At 44.5% G+C, this 24,603-nt stretch overlaps 1 pseudogene; it reads right to left on the minus strand.

The window, feature by feature from the left end:
- Positions 1–13,999: 13,999 nt before the first annotated feature.
- LOC132491623 (serine/threonine-protein kinase 33-like) overlaps positions 14,000–24,603 on the minus strand; it is a 48,278-nt pseudogene continuing 37,674 nt past the window's right edge.

Here is a 24,603-nt window from a genome sequence, read left to right on the forward strand (position 1 = left end):
ACCTCAATAAAGCTGGGGAAAAAAAGAAGATGGAGCAGCCACAGTCTTTCACATGAGTGCCATTGGCCAGATGGAAAAGATGTCTCAGATTGACCCGAGGCTCCAAAGGACTCGAGAATTTGTACAGCCAAGAGCTTTGTGTGCCAGCCTGCCCCATGCAGCCCCGGAGGTGATGTCTGTCTAGTGTTGGGGAACCTCGTTTCAGAGCATCATATTAAAGGAGCCATGGGTGAGAATGTGGGCCTGGATAGTACAAGTGACCATGTCCAGCTTGTCCTTCAGAGCTTGCCAGCTGGGGCTGGGCCAGGCTTGGGCTGCTTTCAAAGGCTGCTAAACTTTCCAGAGACATATTTCATCCACAGACACACGTCCGACACACGTTGTTCCCATTACTCTGGCCCCTCACGGTGCACAGTGCACTCTTGGAAAATGTATGGAGTTTGAACCTGCTGTGGGTCAGTCCAATGCTCAGACACAGAAGGGCCTGAGGGAGATTGGGGCATGAGCCAGGGCAGGCCCAGACACCTAGGCTGCAGGGTAGGAGAGGGTAGACACCCGAGAAGAACAGCTACAGCATGGGCTGTGGAGAGGAGGAGTTTAGTTTCAGCAGGGACACTGGCTTCATGGAGGAGGTGGTATTTGTGATGGGCCTTGAGGGGTGTGTCGGACTTAGGCAGCTGGGGCTAAGGGACAAGGGGTGGGAGAGTGGGCATGCTTGGCCAACAGCCAATGTGTCCTCTGGCTCTAAGGTACGTGGCTGATCGTATGCTCCAAATATGAGCCCATATTTTTCTCCCCATCAAGAGGTGTAGTCGAATTTCCTTCCCTTTGAATCCTGTGGCCATGCCCTGTATGTAGTCCTCAGAATGCAGTGGAAGTGACAACACAGGAATTCTGAGGCCGGGCCATAAGAGGAGTTGCCGTTCCTGCCCTGTGGGTGAGAACACTCACCAATGGCATCTGAGCCCTCGTGTGTGGAGCCCGACCCTGCTGAGCCTGCCAGGGCAGGAGGAAGCTGCTCTATATGGAGTGGCTGCACGGAGGCACCCTGGCGAGCACTCCTGTCCTCCCGGCCCAGGCCTGGGCATTCAGATGACTCCAATCTCCTGACACTGAGTCACCCCAGCCTCTAAGTCTTCTCAGGCCCCAGACATGTTGGAGCAGAGGTAAGCTGTCCTTCTGTGCCTTTCTGGCTCCTGACCCACAGCATCCATGGGCATGTTAAAGGGCTGTTGTTTTACCCACTGAGGCTGGGATGGTCTGTTCCTTGGACTCTGGAACTGGGAGAAGTGAGTGCAGGAAAGCTGCAGGGCACCAGTTGTTTTTATTACCTTGAGTCCAGGTTCAATGCTTGGAACTTCTGAATAGGCAGCAGGAACCCAGAGGAGGGTCAGCTGGGGGGGGAATGGCTCACCTCAAGCTGTGTTTTCAAATGAAAAATCTGCAGCAAAATCCAGGACAGGGCGTTGGGTGGTGGCTGGAAATCAGGGTGGAGAACTTGCCCGGCTTTGGGGGACTGATTGAGATGACACGCAGTCCCAGGTGAGTTGTGTCTCTGGGAACAGTAAGGAGGGACCAGATGCTGCTGTGGAAGATTAGACAGGAGTTCTTCCTGACCCTTCCGCAGCTCCAGCCCTAATCCAAGATAACCAAGAGCACACGCATGGTGTTCTTTGGAACCTGGCTGGCACCGTCTTGTACTTGGCACAGGACTTTCTGTTTAAAATAGGCCTGAGGGGACTTCCCTGGTTGCACAGTGGTTAAGAACCTGCCTGCCAATGCAGGGGACACGGGTTCAAGCCCTGGTCCGGGAAGATCCCGCATGCCGCAGAGCAACTAAGCCCTGTGCTGTGGTCTGTTTGTGTCCCCCTCTTCCCCCAGTTCATATGTTGAAATCCCAAACCCACCCAACGTGTTAGTATTAGGAGGTGGGCTTTGGGAGGTGATTAGGTCACAAGTATGGGGCCCTCATGATTGGGCCTAGCACTCTTATAAAAGAGACCCCCGAGAGCTCCGTCATCCCTTCCACCGCGTCAGGGCACAGTGAGAAGTTGGTTATCTACAACCCCGAAAAATGTTCTTGCCATACCCTAGCCATACTGGCTCCCTGATCGTGCACTTCCAGCCTTAGAACTGTGAGAAATAAATTCCTGTTGTTTATAAGCCAAAACAAACAAACAAACAAACAACTGCAAACTGTCCTATTTTCTTGGAATCTCTAATGCAAAGTAAAAAGAAAATAATAATCCTCTCTCCCCAGCACTAACAATACTTCCCTGTGGTCATGAGTTTATCACATCTTTGAAGACCCTACTTTCTCAGCTACTAGTGTGAGGTGCTCAGCCCTTTGCATCCTCAGACAGAATCTCTTTTAAGCTCCGCTTCCTCTAATGATTAGATGACATTAAAGCAAGATCGAAGCATCTGCTGTGAACACACCTCGGCAGGTGCCTCGGCCCTACCAGGGCGGACCCCTCCCCAGCTGACAGGCTGTTAACTGTGAACGTGGAGCACTCAACACGCTCTGTGTGCAGGGCTGCTGCTGCTTTGTGGAATCTGCTTTTGATGGAGACAAAGCTGCTTGTCTTCAATTCGCTTCTTTAAACCTCCCTGGACCTTTGAAGTCAGAACCAGCAGCAGTGAGGATGGGGAAAACACAGGGCTGCAAAGTTGGGAAAAACACAGATGTGAACCATCCCTCCATGATGAATTTGAAAACCCATTTGAAAAACAGAATCTGACTGTTTAGTCGGACTTCTGTACGATTTCCTCTTGATGCCTCCATTTGGGGCATCCGGTCATGTCAAGTGCAGGAGGCAAGGAAACAGAGGTCATCCCTTGTTGGGGGCCCGCAGATGCTCAGGAGGGATGGGGACACGTGTGGAGAGCTCTTGTCCTTGTGCAGCTCATTCTAGGGGCCTCTCTGTCAGTGGTTAAAGGAGGCTTCCTCCAAGTTTTGTTCGCTGCTCTTCCACAGATTCATGCTGTGCAAGCTCCTCCCCCAAATCCCAAGTGCAACCAAGAATGAACGCTTTCTCCTTACTTGTTCTGCTTCCCTTTCTTGTATTTTCCCTTCCCTTCCCTTCTTCCTCCTTGTGTTTTGCATTTTCCCTCTGTATTCATTTGCCAGGGCTGCCATAACAAAATACCACAGATGGGCTGGCTTAAACAGCAGACGTTTATTTTCTCACAGCTCTGGAAGCTGGAAGTCCAAGGTCAAGGTGCTGTGGGTTTGGTTTCTCCTGAGGCCCCTCTCCTTGGCCTGAAGATGCCGTCTTCTCCCTGTGTCCTCACGGTTCTCCCCTCTGTACTGCTGCATACCTGGTGTCTCTTCCTCTTCCTACGAGGACACCAGTCCTACTGGATTGGGGCCCACACTTATGACCTCATTTAACCTTAATTATCTTTTAATATGTCCTATTTCAAAGTACAGTCACAAACTGAGGTACTGGGGGTTAGGGCTTCAATATGTGAAATTTGAGGGGACTAAATTCAACCCATCACACCATCTTCTCCATTCTGTAGCCGGAAATGGTCTTGCTTAGTCAAGTTACATGGGTTTGAATCTTGGTTTTTCCATTTATAAGCTAAATGACCTGAATAATTTGCCTGACCTCTTTGAGCTTCAGTTTTATTATCTGTGAAATGGGGATATTAACACTTCATGGCAGTGTTGTGAGGATGAAAGGGGACAAAACACGTGGAGAGTCTGGCCTGGCACTAGGTGGGGGTGAGGTACACACTACGTGTCTTCCCCTCTCTCACCCCTCCTTCTCCTGCTTCAGTGCCTGTGGCTTTAGCCAGGACAACTGACCGCCTCTACAGAGGTGGTCCGGAAGTGCTCTTGTGAGGCCCTGGGCTGCAGTGGCTCCAGAAGGATCAGAAACCTGGCATTCCTGATGAAAATCCTGATTCCCCAGCCCTCCTCCCAGAGGCCAGAAGTGGGGCTGGGAAATCAGGCTCTCCATTGTTTGGGATGTGTTACCAGGTTTGGAAACTTCTGCCCTCAAGGTTACTGTTCTTTCAAATGTTAGGTTTAATTCACTTTACGGGATAGACACATTGGTTTGAAAATTATCATTGACGTTAGCTCCTATTTTCGTAATAGATTGTCATATAAAAGATGGTTTCTCTGCTGCGCACGGATGTGTGTTTCTGGCACAGTCGACCACTTCAGTTTCCCCGTGAAACTGAAAACAGAACAGATCTAGAGACCTGGTCGGAATCAACTGCTATTTCAACTGCCTTACAAGGGCCTGCACAGCAGTGCTCATGACTTCTTACACGTGTCTCCGTGTTCTTAGGTCCTCTGGGCAAGCTCTGCTGGTGGCTCAAGACAGTGGTTCTCAGGGACAAAGTCAAGAGATGAAGGTTAATGTTTCTGGATCAGGAAATAGAAGTTTAAGTACATCTAAAAGTATAAAGGCAAACCTAGAAGAACGAATAAGATTATACCACAAAAATCCAGTGGTACAGAGAGTGGGGATGAAGCAGGCATTTCAAGGACAGTGATTTCCCATCTTTCACAGTGGGAATGTCAGTGGATATTGTCCAAAGTTGGTAAGTTAAGAAATGGAGGTACAGTGCTCCCTGCTATCTGAATATTCATTATGCTGGTCTCTGTACCTATGAGGTTGTGTAGGGAATCAAAAGTTGTCAAATTATGCATATATTAAAAAACCATATAAATATTGGTAAAATTAGTTCCTACTAAAACATCTTCCCTTCTTGACACTTGCAGTTATCTGCACCTATTACATTAATTCAGTCAATTGCAAACCTTAGATAAGATGTAGGAGTTTATGTAAACTCTAAAGTGATACAGGACTCCTTCGTGAATGACACTCAAAGTCAAGGACAAACAAGGACATGGTGGAGTGAGACCAGTTGACAACTGAGAAGAGAAAAGCTGAGCAGGATGACAACAGTGCCGTCATTCATAGGAAATGCATTTGAATATCACACAATAAAGAGAAGTGCTTGGAATTTATGAAGTTTTCAAATGATCTTTGCAAAAATGACCATACTATGATTAAATAGTGAAAGTCAAATATGAAACGAATCATGTCTTGTCCTGCTATTATGCAATTTTGTCTGCAGAATTACTCCCCAAACCCTATAAATGCTTGATTTATTCTTTATTCTTTCTAAGAATTAGTGCACAGTTGCCATTATAGTAAAAGTTTAATTAAATAAAATACATTTATTTTTATCATTTTAGTTTCAGTTTCCAAGATAATCTCCGAATCCCCATTTACTGTGAAATTTTGATCTCCATTTTAAATGGGTTCACTTTAAGTGGCTTTTTTTTCCGGTGCCAATTGTCCCTGGATAATGAGGACCTCCTGCCTAAGTATATGATTTAGAGGGATGATTATAACCAAGCATTTAAAACAGAAAATAGTTAAGAGAGTGGATACCTCTGTGGAATGGGGTACGGAGACAGAGATGAGACTGACTTTTATTTTTGGTTCCTTACTTTTCTGTACAGTTTTAACTTCTCTCATTATATTTTATTTTGCTGAAGACACATACTACATTCAAAATTTGATTTTCTTCTTATTTGATAAAAACGTCTCAGTGATGTAATTGGTAAAAAAGGCCATGATGTGAGGTTTAATGTGGGTCGTCGGGTATGAGTTGCTGGCAGACATGGTTGGTGCCCCATCTTTATCCCTTCAACACTTACTGTTCCTGCCCTGCACATGCTGGCAGCTTCCTACAGGAGCATCCGTGGCTCTGCCTGAGGCTGTCTCTGGCTGCTAGGCCCATTCCTGGGGCAGGTGCAGTGTGCAGGGGAGTTGGCGCCTGAGAGCAGTCGTCAGCCAGGATGGGTGGGGCTGGAAGTCAATATCCCGGCTTCCACCCCATAGGCATGGGTCAACTCTGAGGTACCCTCTACGGCATCCCCAGAGGTCAGCAAGGGTGAGCCCTGGCTGCCCATCATAGCTATCTGCTGGTTAACACGTCCTCTCCTGTGTTCCTTCCCTTTCCCACTCCATACTGGTGCTTCTTGGCATTACCTCCCAAGTTAAGTTCTTGCACTTGACTCCTCGTCTCAGGGTCCACTTTGGGGAAGGCCAATCCCAGACATAAGTTCTAGCATGCGTAGCGGGAAGATTAACTGCCTCTCTCTTTTGAGCAGGGGAGGTGGGTTGAGGAGATTCTGAGGAAGTGAGCACTTTTGAGAGGAATGAGTGGAAGGAAAAAGCCTTGCAGGAGCTCAGCCCCACCTCCAGGCTCTCGTGGGGCAGAGACGCTGGAACGATGCTCTCCCGGGCCCCTCACTCCTTTGTTGGAGGGGGCTAGTAGAATGATAACACTAAGAAGAAAGGGCCAGAAGGTCATCCTCCATTCTTTCCACTGCTTTTCAGTGGGTATGGAGCCCACTGCTGCTGGTAGCACCAAGGAACACAGGAGCCCAGGCTGGGAGACCCTGAGTCTGGATGCCATGCATAGGTGTGTGGGTTAGTTCCCCAGGACGGAGAAGAGGTCACAAACCTGCCTTCCAGGTCATGTGCTGTTTGTTCCACATAGGTTTGAAACGTTGCTCACGTTCTTGTAAAGCCCTTCTCAAACATGTACAAAAAGGACAACATGTAAAGCCAGCTATTCAGGCCCCGTTTTTCTGAGGAAGCAACAGGATTTTAGAAATGAATAGAGGGATCTTGTTTGTGACTCTTTTGACCAATAGAGTGCAGGAGAGGGTTCTCTGTGCCCATTTCCAGGCCCATCCTTGAAAGACTGCAATCCTCTACTTTCTCTCTCTTGGAAGTTCTCTCTCAGGGTTTTGCGGTGCCTAGCTAGTCCAGCCCAATCTCCTGATCCATAAAATTATGAAATCTAATAAATGGCTGTTTAAGCCACTAAGGTTTGGGCTACTTTGCAACAGATAACTGAAATCAGTATGTTGGATCAAAGCCATGACATTTAGAACCCACTTTTATTAGTATTTTGTAAATCAATGTTCTGTTTAGCAAGAAATATATTTGGGACTATAATTTCCTTAAATGCAATTTATTATTATTATACTCCCCAGGTAAAAATCCTCAGACTTCCAATCATGTAATGAATCTCAATCAAAATTCTCAATTCCTCGTGTGGTAGATTGATTACATTAGTGTTCCCAAATTTTCATGCTTTCCCGGGTCCACACCCTTTGGTAACCCCCTCTCACACTGACTCTGGACTAAGCCATGTGTTCTGGGCTGAACTGTGTCCCCCCCTCAAATTCGTATGTTAAAGTCTTAACCCCCGCACCAGTACTTCAGAATGTAATTGTATTTGGAGATAGGACCTTTAAACAGGTAAGTTAAAATGAGGTCATTAGGGTGGCCCTAATCCAATATGACTGGTATCCTTATAAGAAGAGGAAATTAGGACCCAGACATGCACTGAGGGAAGACCATGTGAAGACACAGGGAGAAGATGGCCATCTACAAGCCAAGGACAGAGGACTCAGAAACAAACAACCATGCCAACACCTTGATCTTGGGCTTCTAGCCTCCAGAATTGTGAGGAAATAAATTTCTGTTGTGTTAAGATACCTAGCCTGTGGTACTTTGTTATGGCAGCCTTAGCAACTGATTGCACCTTGTGACTTGCTTTTGCCAATGGGTCGGTAGTAGTCTTTTTTTTTTTTTTTTACTTTAAAAAATTAAATTACAGTTAACATAAAATATTATATTGGTTTCAGGTGTACAACATAGTGACTTGATATTTTTATACATTATGAAGTTGTTACAATATTATTGACTATATTCCCTATTCTGTACATTATATCCCCATGATTTATTTATTTAATAACTGGAAGTTTGTAACCTCTTAATTCCCCTTATTTCTTTTTTTAAAAATTAATTTTCATTGGAGTATAGTTGCTTTACAATGTTGTGTTAGTTTCTACTGTACAGCAAAGTGAATCAGCTATATGTATACATACGTCCCTTCTTTTTTGGATTTCCTTCCCATTTAGGTCACCAGGGATGGTAATAATCTTTATGCCAAGAGGAAGGTTGAAAAGTGCTTGTAAATTTCTGCTTCTTCTCTTTTGACCCTGCTACTACTGAGAGAACATAGCCAAGATACCCCCCTGGAAGGATGTGAGAGATGCGTGGAGAGCCAAGACCTCCCAGCTGAGGTCAACCTGGACCAGCCATCCCACAGCCCACCTGCTGTCTGACTGCAGTTGCGTGAGAAGCCCAACTAAATCAGCTGAGTCTGCTCACATCAGCACAGCCCCCGAGATGACCCAGTGATTTGTGAGAAATTAGAAATGGGTGGTGTCTAAAGCTACAGTCTTGGCATCGTGTATTGTGCAGCATTATTGTGGCCTTAGATAACTGATATTCCCCATGCAAGGCCTTCACAGACTGCTTAGTGTCACCTCTCCCTCCTCTCCACTACCCTCTACCATCAGAACAGAACAAAACACTAAAGCGAAGCCTCTGTAGCACATCTGCTTCTACACTCTCACCCACTGCTGAGATGCTCCCCTGTCTGGCTGCCCCAACCTGTTGACCTCTTCCAGGAATCCCCTCTTAGCCTTCTATCAATACAATAGTTCCCTGTCGCCCCCATAACCAATTACCACAAATTTAGAGGCTTAAAACAGCACACATTTATTCTCTCTCAGTTCTGGAGGTCGGAAGTCTAAACTCAGGATATTAGCAGGGCTGATACCTTTTTGGGGGCTTCAGAGGGAGCCATCCGCTCCTTGCCTTTTCCAGCTTCTAGAGGTCACCCACATTCCTCAGCTTGTGGCCCCTTCCTTCATCTTCAAACATATCCCTCTAACTTCTGCTTCTGTTGTCACATCTCTTTATTCTGAATCTGATCCTCCTGCAGCCCTCATATAAGGAGGCTTGTGATTACATTGGGCCCACGTGGATAATCACATCTGTAAAGTCCCTTTGCCAAATGTGGTAACACATTTGCAGGATTCGGGGGTAAGGACGTGGATATTTTTGGGGGCCATTATTCAGCCTCTATTTTCTGAAAGATAGTGGTGCTCTGAATCTCCCCTGAATGTTCTCTATATCTGAACAAAATGCTTAATGTTGCACTTGATAAGCAGGCCGAGATTGTTTAGAACTCTGTATCCACTATTAGTGAACTCCTCAAGAAAAGATATTTTGCACATTATTCATTTTTGAAACCATGGCACTTAGCATAGACCCTGGCACAGGGTACGAGTTGAGAAAAGATTTCTAGATGTTTAATATACATGCAACCTACAGTGTCCTTGTGTATAATTGCGTATGAGAAGTATGTGTGTCTCTACATAGATAGATGTACGTAGACATTTATAATATTATTTGTATATAGTGTTTTTGAGGAAATGAGTGGGAAACATATGTATTGGGTGAATAATACTGATTTATTTAATCACCAAGTGAGATCAAAGAAGACTTTCTCCTTAAAGCATGTCTTTTACTTTCAGACTTCCGTTCCTACATTTTCCATCTTAGAGTGACCCAGACCACACAGCACACACAGTGGATTCTCACACGCCCTTTCCATGGCATCCTTGGGGAGAGAATGAATGCTTTCATCCTCTTTGTTGGAAGGGTGGGAGATGAAGCCCAGGGTGGCTGAGTGGCTGGACAAGCTGTGGAGGGGTGAACACAGTGTGGGGGTGGCCTTCCCAGGCCAGTGTTTGCCCCCCTGGATGCCAGAATGAGTGGTCAGCCTTGTATCCAGGTGTACATCATTACCACCCCCTCCTCATTTGCATCACAGCTTTGGGAAGAATTATTCCTTTGACTGGAAATTTTCCATGCTTGATCTGTATTCAAAGGGAGAGGAAAGATAAAGATGAAAGAAAAAAATATTCTCTGCTTTGTAGCTAGATGGGAGGACAGTTGTGTGTGTGTGTTTAATATGCAAACAAAGAATATAAATGGTATTTGTCTTCCTCATAGATAACAGCAGAACATCTGGAAATTACAAAATGAAAACTTCCATGTGTTAAATTCTCCATGGAGAAACATGTGCTTATAAAGTTTGAGAAAAGGAAGCACTGGCATTACTCACATTTCTCAGGTCAACTGTCCCAAAGTTTCATGAGCATCTCAACAACATGATGGGCTCCGTCGTGTTACATATTTCTATGCAATGGTGATGGGCTTCACAGAAAGAAGGACAGGATGGGGAAGAAGATGAACTTATTTTTAGCTGTCCCAGGCTCATTGAAATGAGGCCAGGACCCAGAGAAACCAGCTGGTGCTGGATGGGAGAGTGGTGATCACCCCAGCACCCCTTCCAACCCTTCACCGTAGGAGAGCTTCTCCACAAAGCCATCTTTCTTCATCAGCCATCTTATCTCTAAGAAGAAGGAATGGTGGTGTGATGTTTGCAACTTAGTGATGATCCCTGACGTTGAAACAGAAGTCTGCACTCACCCCATTCAGTCTTAGTGAAGATCATCTTTAAGGCAGAACAGGCAGCATCATTGCTCCAACTTTCTAAACACGGACCCAGACTCACTCTCTTCTATACTCACTTCCTAGTTGATACAACCCAACTCTGATCACTCCATAGGGCAAAAGGTCAGTTCACCTGCCTACCTGTATTCATCTGGGTATCTAACCAGCACCTCTAACTTGCCACAGCCAAAATAGAGTTCTTCATCTCCAGCGTCCTGTTTCTCCCCTTGGCCTCCCTATTTCAGTTAATGGCCTCACCACCCACCTTATTCAAGTTCTTTCTTTCCCCTACCCCTACCCTTATTCCCAATCATCACAGACTCAACTCATTAGCAAGTTGGCTCAGTGATACCTCAAAAATAGTAAAATTGTCCACGTTGCTGCATTTTCCTGATTCTGCCCTTGGCCAGGCACAACCAGCTCACTCTGGAAGTACAGTAACAGCCCCCAAACTGGTGGTACTGCTCTCACTCCACTCCCCACACATAAGCCAGGGAAGTCTCTAAACACTATGAATCGGATGGTGTCATTTCCCTGCTAAAAACATTTTAAAGGTTTCCCTCCACACTTCAGAGTACAGCCCCCGAGATGACCCAGTGGTCCACGTGGCCCTGGCTGATCAAGACCTTGGTCACCCCTTGCCTCTCTCACACTCTCCATTCTTCCTTCTGCTCCAGCCACACTGGCCTTCTTTCTCCTGCATCCCCTCCCTGTTCACTACCCACCCACCCCAAGGCCTTTGCTCTTCTGCTAGGGCTTCCCCACCCTGAGATCTTTACAGGGTTGATACTTCCAGGTCTCATTTCAAGTACGGTCTCCTTGGATCTTCTGACCATCCAACCCCAGGGGGTCCCCTCAGTGCATTTCCTTGTTCCCCACAAATCGACTCCCCAGTGGAAACCCAAGTTTGTGTGCTGAGCCGGGGCTTTGGCTCACTGCCCTCTGCCTTCCCAGGACCAGCATGATGCCTGCACACAGAAGTGCTGACTGGGTCAGAAATGGAATCAGAAGTCCTCCTGGGGTGGTGAACCTGGATGGGTCTCAGAGTCAGAAGACCTGGGTTAAACCCCAGATCTACCTCTGATTGCCTTGTGGGAGCCACTCATTTCCTCTGAGCTGCGGACCTCATCCACCATGTTACATTACAGTAACACCAATTACAGCGGAGTTAATAATGTTTTATTCCATCTGGTTGCTATAGGTATTAAATAAGATCACACATGTGACAGTCCTGGGTACACCACAGATAGTCATGGTGCATTTTCTATCTCCTTCTAGGCTTATTTGATCAGAACACAAAGCTAACAAAGCTAACAGGGTGAGGACATCATGGATTTAATGTCTCATGAGCTGCTTGCAACTGGCTTCCTGGCCTCAGACTTACCTTGCTTATCATCCCTGTTTAAAAGCCATCTCAGAGTGCATGCCACAAGGCACCAGGTCTAACTAATAACACAAGTAGTCATGGTATTCACCAAGTTGTCATACATATGCAGGACCTCAGCAAAGGGACACGGTGGCAAACAAGATGGGGTTTTACCACAGGTAAGAGAGAAATGGAAGTGGCATTTACTGAGCAGCTATTCATTTCAGCTGATCTGAACACAGAATTTCAGTTGTCCCATGGCAATCTGAGGAGGGGACATCATTGTTATCATTTTACAGATGAGAAAACCAAGGCCAAAGATGATTGTGCAAAGAATATGCATATTGTGAGGGCTTTTGGTATATGCTCCATAACTTTCAGAAAATTTGTTCTGATTTACATTGCCACCAGCAGTGAATCTCTCCTTGCTCTTGTAGAATTCACTTTTTGAAGGGCCAGGGGAGGTAAGCTTAACATATATATATATTTTTTGCACCTGTTTTTCTTTGCAGCCTTATCTTTATTATTTTATATATTTTTTTGCGGCCTCTCACTGTTGTGGCCTCTCCCGTTGCGGAGCACAGGCTCCGGACGCGCAGTTTCAGTGGCCATGGCTCACGGGCCCAGCCGCTCCGTGGCATGTGGGATCTTCCTGGACCAGGGCACGAACCCGTGTCCCCTGCATCGGTAGGCAGACTCTCAACCACTGCGCCACCAGGGAAGCCCAACATCTACTTTTAATTAATTCTATCAATGTATGGGGAATTTAGCAGCTGGTTAATAGTAAGTAGTTAGAAAATATATTTTTCCAAGTTTAAAAGAAGTTGTCTTGAGCAATCTCTAGCAACCTAAAACCATGAGAACATGTATGAACGGCCAGAGCACTTTCCTGTAAAGCCTATGCCAAGGTTATAGGGGATTTCCTAACAAAGTCTTCTCTTGCAAAGTGCATCTAATCTGGGACCTCCCTGATCATATCTGGCCACTTGCATTCCTCTATAAATAATTGTGACTAAATACAATTTAATATAAGTAAAACTGAGCACGTATATCCCAAAGTCTTCCCAAGTGGCCTTACTGCTTTGAGGGTCTCTGCCTGTCTAGACAACCCTTGTATCTGTCCCAACTGGGTTCCAGCCACAGCCTGCCATCAAGCCCATCAGTGGCTGTCCTTTAACCCCCCTTATGCAGGTCATGCTGCTCTGGAGATAACTAGCTTCACTTTTAAATGGATGCAAGCAGATGTAGGACTCAGCGTGTTAACAGGCTCAGCATAGCTCCACCCTTTCCCCTCCCATCCTTTCATCTTATCACTAGAAAGAGCAGCCTGTCATTGTACTGGTCAGCATGGGAGAAAACTATATACTTTCTGGTTCTACACAGGGCATTGGATTTAATAGTGCCTTTGGTTGCTATTCCTTGGCTCAAAATCACAATGGGTTTCTCTACTTCTTCCTTGAGCCCAATTGGAAAGAGTTTGCAAGATGTGGAGGCTGAAGAGAACATGTCCAAATAGGCCATTTTCCCTTCTTTCTGGTCACAGGAGCTACATTTTCACAAGCAGAGTGCTGGTTTTCCTCTTCCATCAAAGTGTTATGACACCAGATCCACTTCCCCTGGGTTGGTAACTTCTCTATTGTCCTCGAATGGAGCAATTGCTCTTCTTTCCATCTGCTGTGTTTTCTTCATCAGTTCTTGAGTTGTGTTTCCACTCTTAAAGAATTTCCAGCACATTGGTTGATCTTGCCCGAGAAACCGTGTTTCCTGCTAACCACTGGTCATCTAACAGTTCCTCAAGCAGGATTCTAGTTGCAAGATCCACTTTTGTAGCTTGTTTCAAAATGCTTTTGGCACAGTCACTTATCGAATCCCCAAGTGGATTTCAAAACATAGTTCTCTCTTTTTTTTATTAATTCAAAAATTTCTCTTCTGAGCTTGCTAAAAAGTGTGGTTCCCACATAATAACATGTCCCTACGCATCTGTGACCCAGTGTCACACTGCTGGCTTTGGCCATGGGCATTGATAGCTGCAGGGGTCCCACGTGTGCCTCACAGCATGGCTTCTGCACAGCTAAGCCACAATTGCCTTTATGTTGAAGTTGGTAGCATCAATAAAGCTGCTTTAAACCATCGTGCTTTACAGCTTCAGATCTCTGGGTATCCTGTTGTGAAGATATGCTCTAGCTGACGTGAGCAAGGCTTTGGATGATCAAGCTGGACTCGTTCTCAGAATTTCTTCAAGTTCTCCCTCCCCACAAAGCTCCGTCACAAGGTACATTCACTTAGGCATCTCAAACACTTGCTCCTGACATATGATGTGTTCTTGTTTCACACTTTTTAGGAAGCTCGACTTTCGTCCAAGTAACTTGATAGTGGAGCTTCCAGCCTGCCATCTTTTGCCCATTTAGTGGTCCCTTGCAACCTCAGGGACCACTTCAAAGTTCCCTTGTCCCAGTATTCTTCCAGAGTCACAGATTTCCTGAAGAGCTCCATCCCTCATCTTTAGTTGAGCAGATTTTCCTTCTGAAAAGTTCCCCTGAAACCATTGTTGTTGAGATGCTTTTCTCTTTGCATTTGAGGTTCTTAAGGGCTCTTCTGTGAGAAAGTGTTCCTTTGATGGTTGGGAGGGCAATGAATTTGCTGACAAGGCCCCACAGGGATGGGACTGGGGGATGAGACTTGAATCTTCAGTATTTACCAAATCTTTCCCAGAGGACATGTCTCTGCTGGTAATTTTTTCTTCTTTTTTGTCTCTGTTGAAACTATAAATTTGGAACTCTCCATGCTTGGTGTAGCTGGCATTTCTTCCACCAATGGGAGGAAACTTTGTTCACAAGAACATACACAAAGCCCGTCTTTCTGAGCATTAGCAACACTTGGGACATTTGGTGGATTTTCTCACCAAGTCCTAGCAGCCATTTCCTTAATTCTGTAACAAAAGCAACTTGAAAAGAAAGGTGTTTCTGTTTGAGGAAGAAGGATAAGGTGAGTTGATGGCCGACTGGTGAGGTCCATAGCTGAATGTTGCACTACACTCATTTTCTCACAGCAGCAACTTCACTTTCAACTTTCAAAGTGGTTCATGTTCCAAGATAGAGTGGGGGTAAGAAGGTGTAGAAGAAGGAGAGCTATCAGGGACCACCCCAAACATGGGACCCTGGGGAAAAGCTGTCCCAACAGCTCTGTCCCAGGAGACACCAGGAGATGAATTAGATTAGATTAGAGAGACTCAGCCTGGTCCCTCTGCAGTGTCACCCTGATCCCGAGGGTCCTGCCCTTCCTAGCCCAATCTGCAAAGATGAGGGTGTAAAGGGGCCAAGTGCTTTAAGGTTAGGTGGCAGGGGCTGTTGGTAGAGTGATTTTCCTTAGAAAGGGCTCTGGGTAGGCAGATACCAAATGACATGGCATGATGGGGTTAATCAAGAGCATGGGGGGCTTCCCTGGTGGCGCAGTGGTTGAGAATCCGTCTGCCGATGCAGGGGACACGGGTTCGTGCCCCGGTCCGGGAAGATCCCACATGCCGCGGAGCGGCTGGGCCCGTGAGCCATGGCCGCTGAGCCTGCGCGTCCGGAGCCTGTGCTCCTCAGCGGGAGAGGCCACGGCGGTGGGAGGCCCGCGTACTGTAAAAAAAAAAAAAAAAAAAAAAAAAAAAAAAAAAAGAGCATGGGTCAACCAGGGAAGGAAAAAGCTTAGAAAATTATGTATATATTTATCAAGATAAAAGCTAAATTAAGGTTTAAGAAATGAAAGAAAACATGAAAATCATACATTAACTGTAGCCTTCAGGCACACGATTGGAAGAATTATATAACTTCTAATCTTAGGTCTGGAGCAAACATTTCAAGAACCAGAAGTTTCAGTTGACAGAGAACAGGGCTAAGAAAGAGTATGTGTTGTAAACAATACTTTGTTTTGTTTTATTGCTTCACTAAAGACCAGTCCCTTCTTTTTTTTTTTTTTTTTTTTTTTTTTTTTTGCGGTATGCGGGCCTCTCACTGTTGTGGCCTCCCCCGTTGCGGAGCACAGGCTCCGGACGCGCAGGCTCCGGACGCGCAGGCTCAGCGGCCATGGCTCACGGGCCCAGCCGCTCCGCGGCATATGGGATCCTCCCAGACCGGGGCACGAACCCGTATCCCCTGCATCGGCAGGCGGACTCTCAACCACTTGCGCCACCAGGGAGGGCCCCAGTCCCTTCTTTACTACTGGAAACAGAGTCATTAATGCCTTTAAATCTAATTAGACCAGAGAACCAAACATCAGAAAACCCAGAACCCTTGATATCAGTCTTAACAATGATTTTTTTGAATTTGACACCCAAAGCAAAAGCAACAAAGGAAAAAATGAAACAAACAAAGAAAAAACAAAAATAAGTGAGACTATATCAAACTAAAAGCTTCTGTATAGCAAAGGGAGTCAACAAAATGAAAAGGCAACCTATGGAATGGGAGGAAATATTGGCATATCATATATCTGACAAGGGGTTAATATCTAAAATATATAAAGAACTCATACAAACTCAGAAAAAAAATCCAATTAAAAATGGGCAGAGGATCTGAATAGACATTTTTCCAAAGAAGACATACAAACGGCCAACAGGCACATGAAAATGTGCTGAACATCACTAATCATCAGGGAAATGCAAATCAAAACCACAGTGAGCTATCACCTCACACCTGTTAGAACAGTTATTACCAAAAGACAAGAAATGAAAGTGTTGGGGAGGACAGGAGAAAAGGGAATGCTTGTGCATTATTGGTAGGAATGTAAATTGGTGTAGCCACTATGGAGAACAGTATGGAGGTTCCTTAAGAAACTAAAAATAGAACTACCATATGATCCAACAATTCCACTACTGAATATTTATCTGAAGGAAATGATATCACTATCATAACTGCAGTTATGTTCATTGCAGCATTGTTTACAATAGCCAAGACACAGAAACACCTAAGCATCCATCAACAAATGAATGGATAAAGAAAATGTGATATATATACACACAATGGAATATTATTCACCATTAAAGAAGAAAAGAATCCTACCATTGTGACAACATGGATGGACTTTGATGGCATGCATTATACTAAGTGAAATAAGTCAGACAGAGAAAGACAAATACCATATGCTCTTATGTATAGAATATAAAACAAACCAAAAAGCACCCAACAAACTAAGCTCATAGATACAGGTAACATACTGGTAGTTGCCAGAGGTATGGGGGGGAGGGATGGGCAAAATGGGAAGGTGATCAAAAAGTATAAACTTCCACTTATAAGATGAGTAGACCCTGGGGATGTAGTGTACACCATGGTGACTATAGTTAATAATACTGTACTATATATTTGAAAATTGCTAAGAGAGTAGTTTTAAGGTTCTTATAAAAAAATTTGTAACTGCAGCGATGGAGGTTAACTAGACTTACTGTGGTAGTCATCTCACAATGTACACATGTATCAAACCACTATGTTGTGTACCTAAAGCTAATACAATGTTATATGTCAATTATATCTCAAGTTTTAAAAAATAATAAGAAAAGAAAACCCAGAAGCAATTCAGGGAACCTATCCTTAAGGTAGGTTCTAGAACCAGACTCAGGTACCAAATGCTGTGTCAGTCAGGGTTCAGTTAGAGCAGTTGGACCACCAGGATAAGTACACATGTATGATTTTTGCAGTACTTGACTATGCACTCGTGGTTGCCATTTAAGCAGGTTCTGTGGGATTGCAGTCTTGGCATCTGATGCTGGAGCCAAGTCCCACAGGTGCTGAAGAAGAGAGGACGGTTGTAGCATGGGGAAGAGCAAGGACAAGCCAGACCACTGCAAAAACAGGAGCCTCGGAGGACAGACTGAAAACCATGTCTGTTCTCATCACCTTGGATCTTGGTGGCGTGGGCTCTTCATCATGAAGCTCAACACACACACCTGGCCCAGGAGTCAGAGAAGCTGAAGAGAGTCCAGAGGAAGGAGGTGCACCAGCAGGTAAACCAGGAAGTGTGTGAGCTTCGACATGGCTGCTGCTTCTCCTCCAGCCTCCAAATCTCCCACAAGGTCTCTTTTGTCTCCCACTCTGACAGGAAACCTGGGATGAAGGGAATTTGGGGATGTGTGGTTCACCCCAGCCAAGGGGACACATTGCAAAGCCCCTCCCAGCCAGGGTGGTTTCTTCTTCTTCTTTTTTTTTTTTTTTTTTTTTTTTTTTTTTGCGGTACGCAGGCCTCTCACTGTTGTGGCCTCTCCCTTTGTGGAGCACAGGCTCCAGACACGCAGGCTCAGTGGCCATGGCGTATGGGCCCAGCCGCTCCGTGGCATGTGGGATCTTCCCGGACCGGGGCACGAACCCGTGTCCCCTGCATCGGCAGGCGGACTCTCAACCACTGCGCCACCAGGGAAGTCCTCTTCTCAGCTTCTTGTGTGAACAGGCCTATGTTTACAGACTCTCCAGGGAGACTACAGGATTATTGATTTTTCTACTGGGAGCTGGTAGAGACAGGTAAGTTTCCTTGTGGGTTCCCTTTGATTCTGGCTGATTTCCCCCTGCCCACCCTTTCACTGAGTTTGTAGCCACTTCAGGGGTCCTGGCTGTCTGCAAGAGTCTCATTTTCAGTGGACTCAAGGCCCAGTATCTTATTCCCATGCCCATGGTTGTGAATTCCTGGGGCTCTGGGTCCCTGACATGAGCATTGGCTCTCACTCCAGTGTAGCCCCAGCTACTGAATTTGTTCTATTTTAAGTTTTCAGGTTTGGGGTTTTTGGTGGGGTGACGTGAGGTGGAGATGTCTTTTCTTTTCTTGTGAGTATCACGATGTGGTTTAAATTGTGTTTGATGAATTCATCCACCATTTGAGTGTTTTGTGATGGGCAGCTATTTCAGAATATCTAGTCCAACTGCGGGAAATCCCTAAAATGAGATGATGTAGATACAGCGCCCAGTGTATGAAATGCCACATGGTAGACACTCAGGACATTTATTTATTTTATTTTATTTTAAAATTTATTTTATTCAAGTATAGTTGATTTACAATGTTGTGTTAATTTCTGCTGTACAGCAAACTCTTTCAGTTATACACACACATATATATATATATATATATACATTCTTTTTTAAACATTCTTTTCCATTATGGTTTATCACAGGATATTGAATATAGTTCCCTGTGCTATACTGTAGGACCTTGTTGTTTATCCATCCTACATATAATAGTTTGTGTCTGCTAATCCCAAACTCCTAATCCATCCCTCCCCCACCCCCCTCCCCCTTGGCAACCACAAGTCTGTTCTCTAAGGACATGTTTTTATTAATTACATAGACATTGGACTGTGCTGGGCAGTGGAAATATTGTGATAAACAAAATAGGTATTCTTTTTGCCCTCCTAGAGATTATATTCCAATGTGGGATAGAGGGAGAAGAAAGCAATTGTCAGATAAATGGAATAATTGCTACTGGAATATGTGTTATAAAGCAGTTGATTAAAAGACTGAGTTAGCAAATCAGAGATACATAAATATATAAAGATATATAGCAATATATATACAGATACAAAAATATAAAAATAAATGGCAATCCTTCCTTCTTTTCTTCCTTCTAATGAGGGAACAGAGTTGAAAAGAAGGGTAACACCTGAGAGCGATAACGGATGAGAACAGCGTGGAAGAATAGATTAGGCCCCTCTTGTCTTGATGTCCGCTTATAAAGAGTTTCAGATCTAACCCATTAGGTTGGCAGGAATTTCAGTCTTTTCCTGATTTTCTTAGAACCCCCCATCACATCCCTTGTCCCCTAATTTTCTAAGAATTACATTTGCTGGTGAGTCAGACACTGAACGTTCCTCTGGGAGCCTGGGGGTCTGCTGCTGGTTGTTAAGGCTGGTTGCTGCAGCTGGTGTGACCGAGGATTCACAGGCCCACAAGTAGAGGAATTAAGAAGTTGTGCTTGTGTCCCAGTTCTGCTCTGACACAGTAAGGAGGATACGTCACCTTTTGTGGTCCATTCAATCTTTACAGGTGTGTGTTTTAAAAAGTACAAAAAGAAGGCTACAAACCACACTAAATCCAATTATCTCCCAAACACCTGTGTTAATATTTTCTGAACATTAAAATAGATACCTGTCTATGCATCTAGGTGTGTGTGCACACACATACGTACAGAAATAATTTCTGAAGGGTGGAATTATACTACACATATGTTTTTAAAAGCAAAATTTATTAAATTTAGTATTGATTGAAATCATTAGGAAAGGCATCAGCTGGTTTGTGGGCCTGGAGCCCATGTCCCACTCCGAAGTGCTGTTAAAGAGAAAAACCACAGGCCCAGGATGGTGTCACTTGTGCTAAAGTTCATGATGCAAAACCTAGATTTAATACCAAACTTAATTGCAGTTACGACCTTCCCCAGAAATGAAATCTTAATCAACCAGTTTTCTGTTCAGCACCAATGAGGTCATTGGCCAGATAGGTCCTCTCCACCCCCCGACCCCACCTCCAGAGGAAGAAGAGGCAATCTGCACGATAAACCCCATGCTGTTCCCTACCCTCCAAAAAGAAGGTGTCCTAGCCCAAAATAACCTTTTTTTGTTTCTTTTGCTAATGGCTTCCTTGCCCCACCTTTCTTTCTATAAAAGCCTTCCATTTTGTACCACTCCCAGGAGCTGAGCGTCCTTCAAGTTGCTAGATTGGATGCTGCCCAATTCAGGAATTGTTGAATAAAGCCAGTTAGAGATGCAAATTTACTCGCTGTATTTTGTTTTTGACAGTGTCCAGTGTGGGTTCCAGCGCCTCAGCCTGAACAGTGAGCTTCTTCTCTTGCTAGGTACAAGGCAGGCATGCTAGTAGCTTGTGTTCTGGGTTACAAGGGCATCATCTGTCCCTTATAAAAATCAGCTTTGGTGGCTCCCAGCAACCACCCAGGGTCGCAGCCTCATCAGAAGTGCACTTTCAGAAAGCTAGAGCCAATGGTCAGATTTTAGCCCCCTAAAGCCTCCTTCTCCAGGCCTTTGTTGCTGACGGGATTATTCAGAAGTTCTGAATGGTGAACCTCACTACTTTTGGACATCCTTCCCTGTTAATTTTGGGTTTATGAGTTCCTCAGGCCTATTAAGTTTGCCATCAATTGCTTCCCTTCTGCTTTATCTCTAAATTTATCACTATCTGATCTTCTGGTGGCACTGCTCTCTGGTTTACAGGAAGTGCTATGGATTTATTTTAATTATTTATATTTATTTTATTATTTCAGTGGGGGTTTTACAGAGAGAAAAGGTAAATATTTGTATTCAGTTTGGTATTTTGAGTGGCAAGTCTCATTCTATTTTTATAGAATCTGTATCTATCTATAGATATAGATAGAACAATATAGAATATATAGAACAATGAGAAGAAAAGCAAGAATTATTTTTAAAAATTGTGAAAGGGTTTGAATTTTTATGGGTGCTCCTCCATTTATTAATCATGCTTCTGACCCTTTATCTTAAATACATTTACTAAATTGTTACCAGTATCTTTATTTTTTCAGGTGACATTATTTTTCTCTCTTTTAAAAAATTACTTTATTATTTTTTCAGCTTTATTGAGTCATAATTGACAAACAAAATTGTAAGATATTTATTTATTTATTTCTAACATCTTTATTGGAGTATAGTTATTGTAAGATATTTAAAGTGTACCAGATGATGGTTTGACAGACGTATGCCTTGTGAAATGTTTCCACCCACTGAATTCATTAACACATTCCGGTGATTTATTAAGGATGTCCGTTGGCACTTGATGACACAAGGCTGGAAAAAAGTGCATGAGGGGCAGAAAGTTGGGTGGGGAGGTTGGTCAAATTTGGACTGAGAATTTGCTACATCTGTTTCTTAATCACCCTGGGTTGACTGCGATAATTTTAAAGTTGTTTGGGGGACTCTAGGAACTGTCATTTTCAGACCTCGGGTTCTGGGCTGGATGCTTTCTTTGCCCATCCACATCTACTCTCCCCGGCTCTCTTACTAATGGTAATGAACCTGACAGAACAAATGGGCTTCCTTGCCCTCCAGCTCCCTCTTGGATTCAGCTGATGGAGTTGGAGGGAGGAGAGTGAGGTTGGGATATTTGTTCTCCTGGATCTCTGCTCTTGTGGGCTGGCCTTGGATGGCTGTGCCCTTTGACAGAAGATTGCAGCTCCTCTCAAGATGGCATCCTCTACAGGATTTTCTCCTTCTGCTTGGTAATCATGCGTTCCTTTCTTCCCTTGAGTCCTGAGTGTCTAGTTACAGTGACACTAGTTCCGGGGGACTGCATTATTCCTTGGGGTTTCCCTGCAAAATTTTAAATAGTTCTTTGATTTAATATTTCTTGAATTATCCTAATTTGAGCATGTCATCTCTTTCCTGCTGGAACCTTGACTGTTACACATTTATGAAAAACTGTCGTTAATTAAGCATGCTATTAGTGACCTAGTACTAAGAGGACTAAGGGAAATATATGACACATTTTCACATTTCAGTGTGTGCAGTCTTGATATTACCCTCGCTTTGATTTTTTTTTTACAAAACTTGTGATCCTGGACAGGCAAGCAAAGCCTCGACTACAGCTGCAGAAGAGACAGATCAGCACTGAAATTTCCAATTTGGGGTAGGAATTCCTTTCATTACTCCTCAGTCACCCATAATGTATAATACATGTAAAGGTACTTCTAGGATGCTTAAAAAACCCTCTTTCCTCCCATGCTGGCTGGCTTACAGAGAGCCAAGGGGTCTTCTCAGGGAAGGCATAGATTCCTGGTGTTCAGTGATTTAGGTTAAATTACAGCTGCACTTATATTGGCAGGTAAGTCTGAGAGATGCTCAGATCAGCAGGAATTTAGCTTAAGGGAGTGACTTCCCCTTACCTGGTGGACAAACAGAGTTCTCACAGGATTGTACAAACCGCATTCCACTGGCAGGTCATGGGCTCCTGAGGGCAAGGACTTTATTCACTCTGTACTCCTAATCTCACAAGTATCTGGCAAATAGAGATGCCCAATCGATGCCTGTTGAATGAGTAGGGTGGACTCAGGGCTCCAGGGAGCTCGGGAAGCCATCTCTTCATTCCCCTGCCTCCGGTGAGCTGCCAATAAAGCAAAAAAGCTCTCCAATGTGAGTGAGGATGGCCTTCCAAAACTTATTTATCCACACATTTAAGATCTTTCTATAACTGAAAGCTACATAATTGCAGGTTAAGCTGATTTTATTGGACATAAATAAAAATGAATGGTAAGACCCTTATAACAGCTGTTTTTATATCTCAAGGCATTCAAACCTTCTCCGGCTTCTTTCTCTTTCTTTTTCTTTGTGGACTAAATTATCCCAATTTCTTAAAAGTTTCCCAGGACTCAAACTCAGAAGAGTATGATGAAATTGGCTAAAGACACTTGAATTTATACTGTACCTGGTTTGGGGACTATGTTTCCTAGAATTATTCTGTTTTACAACAGGTCAGCATGTTTTAAGAATCAAAATGATTCAGAAGCTAGTCATTGAGATTGGGTTGCCTCCTTGTACTCCTCCATTTCCCTTCAGTAGTTAGGGCAGATGGATGGCAAGAAAGGGACTCATTGAAGGTACATCTTTTTTTTTTTTTTTTTGTGGTACGCAGGCCTCTCACTGTTGTGGCCTCTCCCGTTGCGGAGCACAGGCTCCGGACACGCAGGCTCAGCGGCCATGGCTCACGGACGCAGCCGCTCCACGGCATGTGGGATCCTCCCGGACCAGGGCACGAACCCGTGTCCCCTGCATCGGCAGGCAGACTCTCAACCACTGCGCCACCAGGGAAGCCCGAAGGTACATTTTTTAATCCAATCTGGTATTATGGGTTTTAGAAAGTAATCCAGAGAAGTGGTGGAATCAAACTATGCATGTAGGTATAGGGGTTTGGGTCACTTTATAGTCTCAAATCATAGGCAGGTTCATTCAATTTCCCACAAAGGGAAAGAGAGGAGTCAGACCTGGAAAGAGTGAAGTATTATTATTTTTTTCTTCAAATGTGTATCAGCCAATCTCTTAAGTAAACTGGAACAGAAGAAACAGAGGAAAAATAAGTGAGGCTTCCCTTTTAATCAGCTGAGCTGAATGAGGGGCTCTGAGCAACCATCAGCAAAACCAGCCTAGATTCCTAAGAGAAGTGGTGAAGAAAGCACGCACTGATTTTCTGGCCCCTGTCTGAGTGGAGGGCTTGGAAACAACCTGAGTGGGTGTGGCGAGTACTCACCTCCAAGCCCGCGCCTGTGTTCATGGTCCTAATGGTGGAAATGGAGAGCCTCAGGGCAGGAGTCTTCAGCAGCTGCCTTAGGATCCCATTCACCCAGTGCACAGAACTTAATTAAAAGATAGACTGAATTATGACCTGCCTCTAGATTGAGGTGGAAAATAATTTATTTTATAAACAGTAGGCTCTGGATTTACATTGTAGTTTTGGATAGAGCTTGGGATAGAAGGAGAAACTCTAAAAGTCTAGGTGTCTGCTGAAACCAAGGCTTTTGCTCTGCAAAAGAAGGGGGTGATTCTTTGGAGGGGACAGGCACTCTTAGACAGGAGGGCCAGAGAGAAAGAGAAGGAGAGAAAGGAGAAGGGGAAAGAGAGGGGCTGGCAAGGTAGGATCAGGGTCCAAGGGCCTGGAGCTGTCAACAGATATTTTAGTAATGATGATGCCCAAAGCCTGAGTACAGGTTGCGTATGCACCACATCTCACATCTAAGGAGAGCAATTCACTTTGCAGGTATAAATATTTGAACTTGAATATTTATTATGATGATTATCCACCAGATGTCAGTAAAGCATCTAATTCTAACAACATAGGAGGGTAA

The sequence above is a fragment of the Mesoplodon densirostris genome, chromosome 6 (genome assembly GCF_025265405.1).
Source record: "Mesoplodon densirostris isolate mMesDen1 chromosome 6, mMesDen1 primary haplotype, whole genome shotgun sequence".
Taxonomy (NCBI): Eukaryota; Metazoa; Chordata; class Mammalia; order Artiodactyla; family Ziphiidae; genus Mesoplodon; species Mesoplodon densirostris.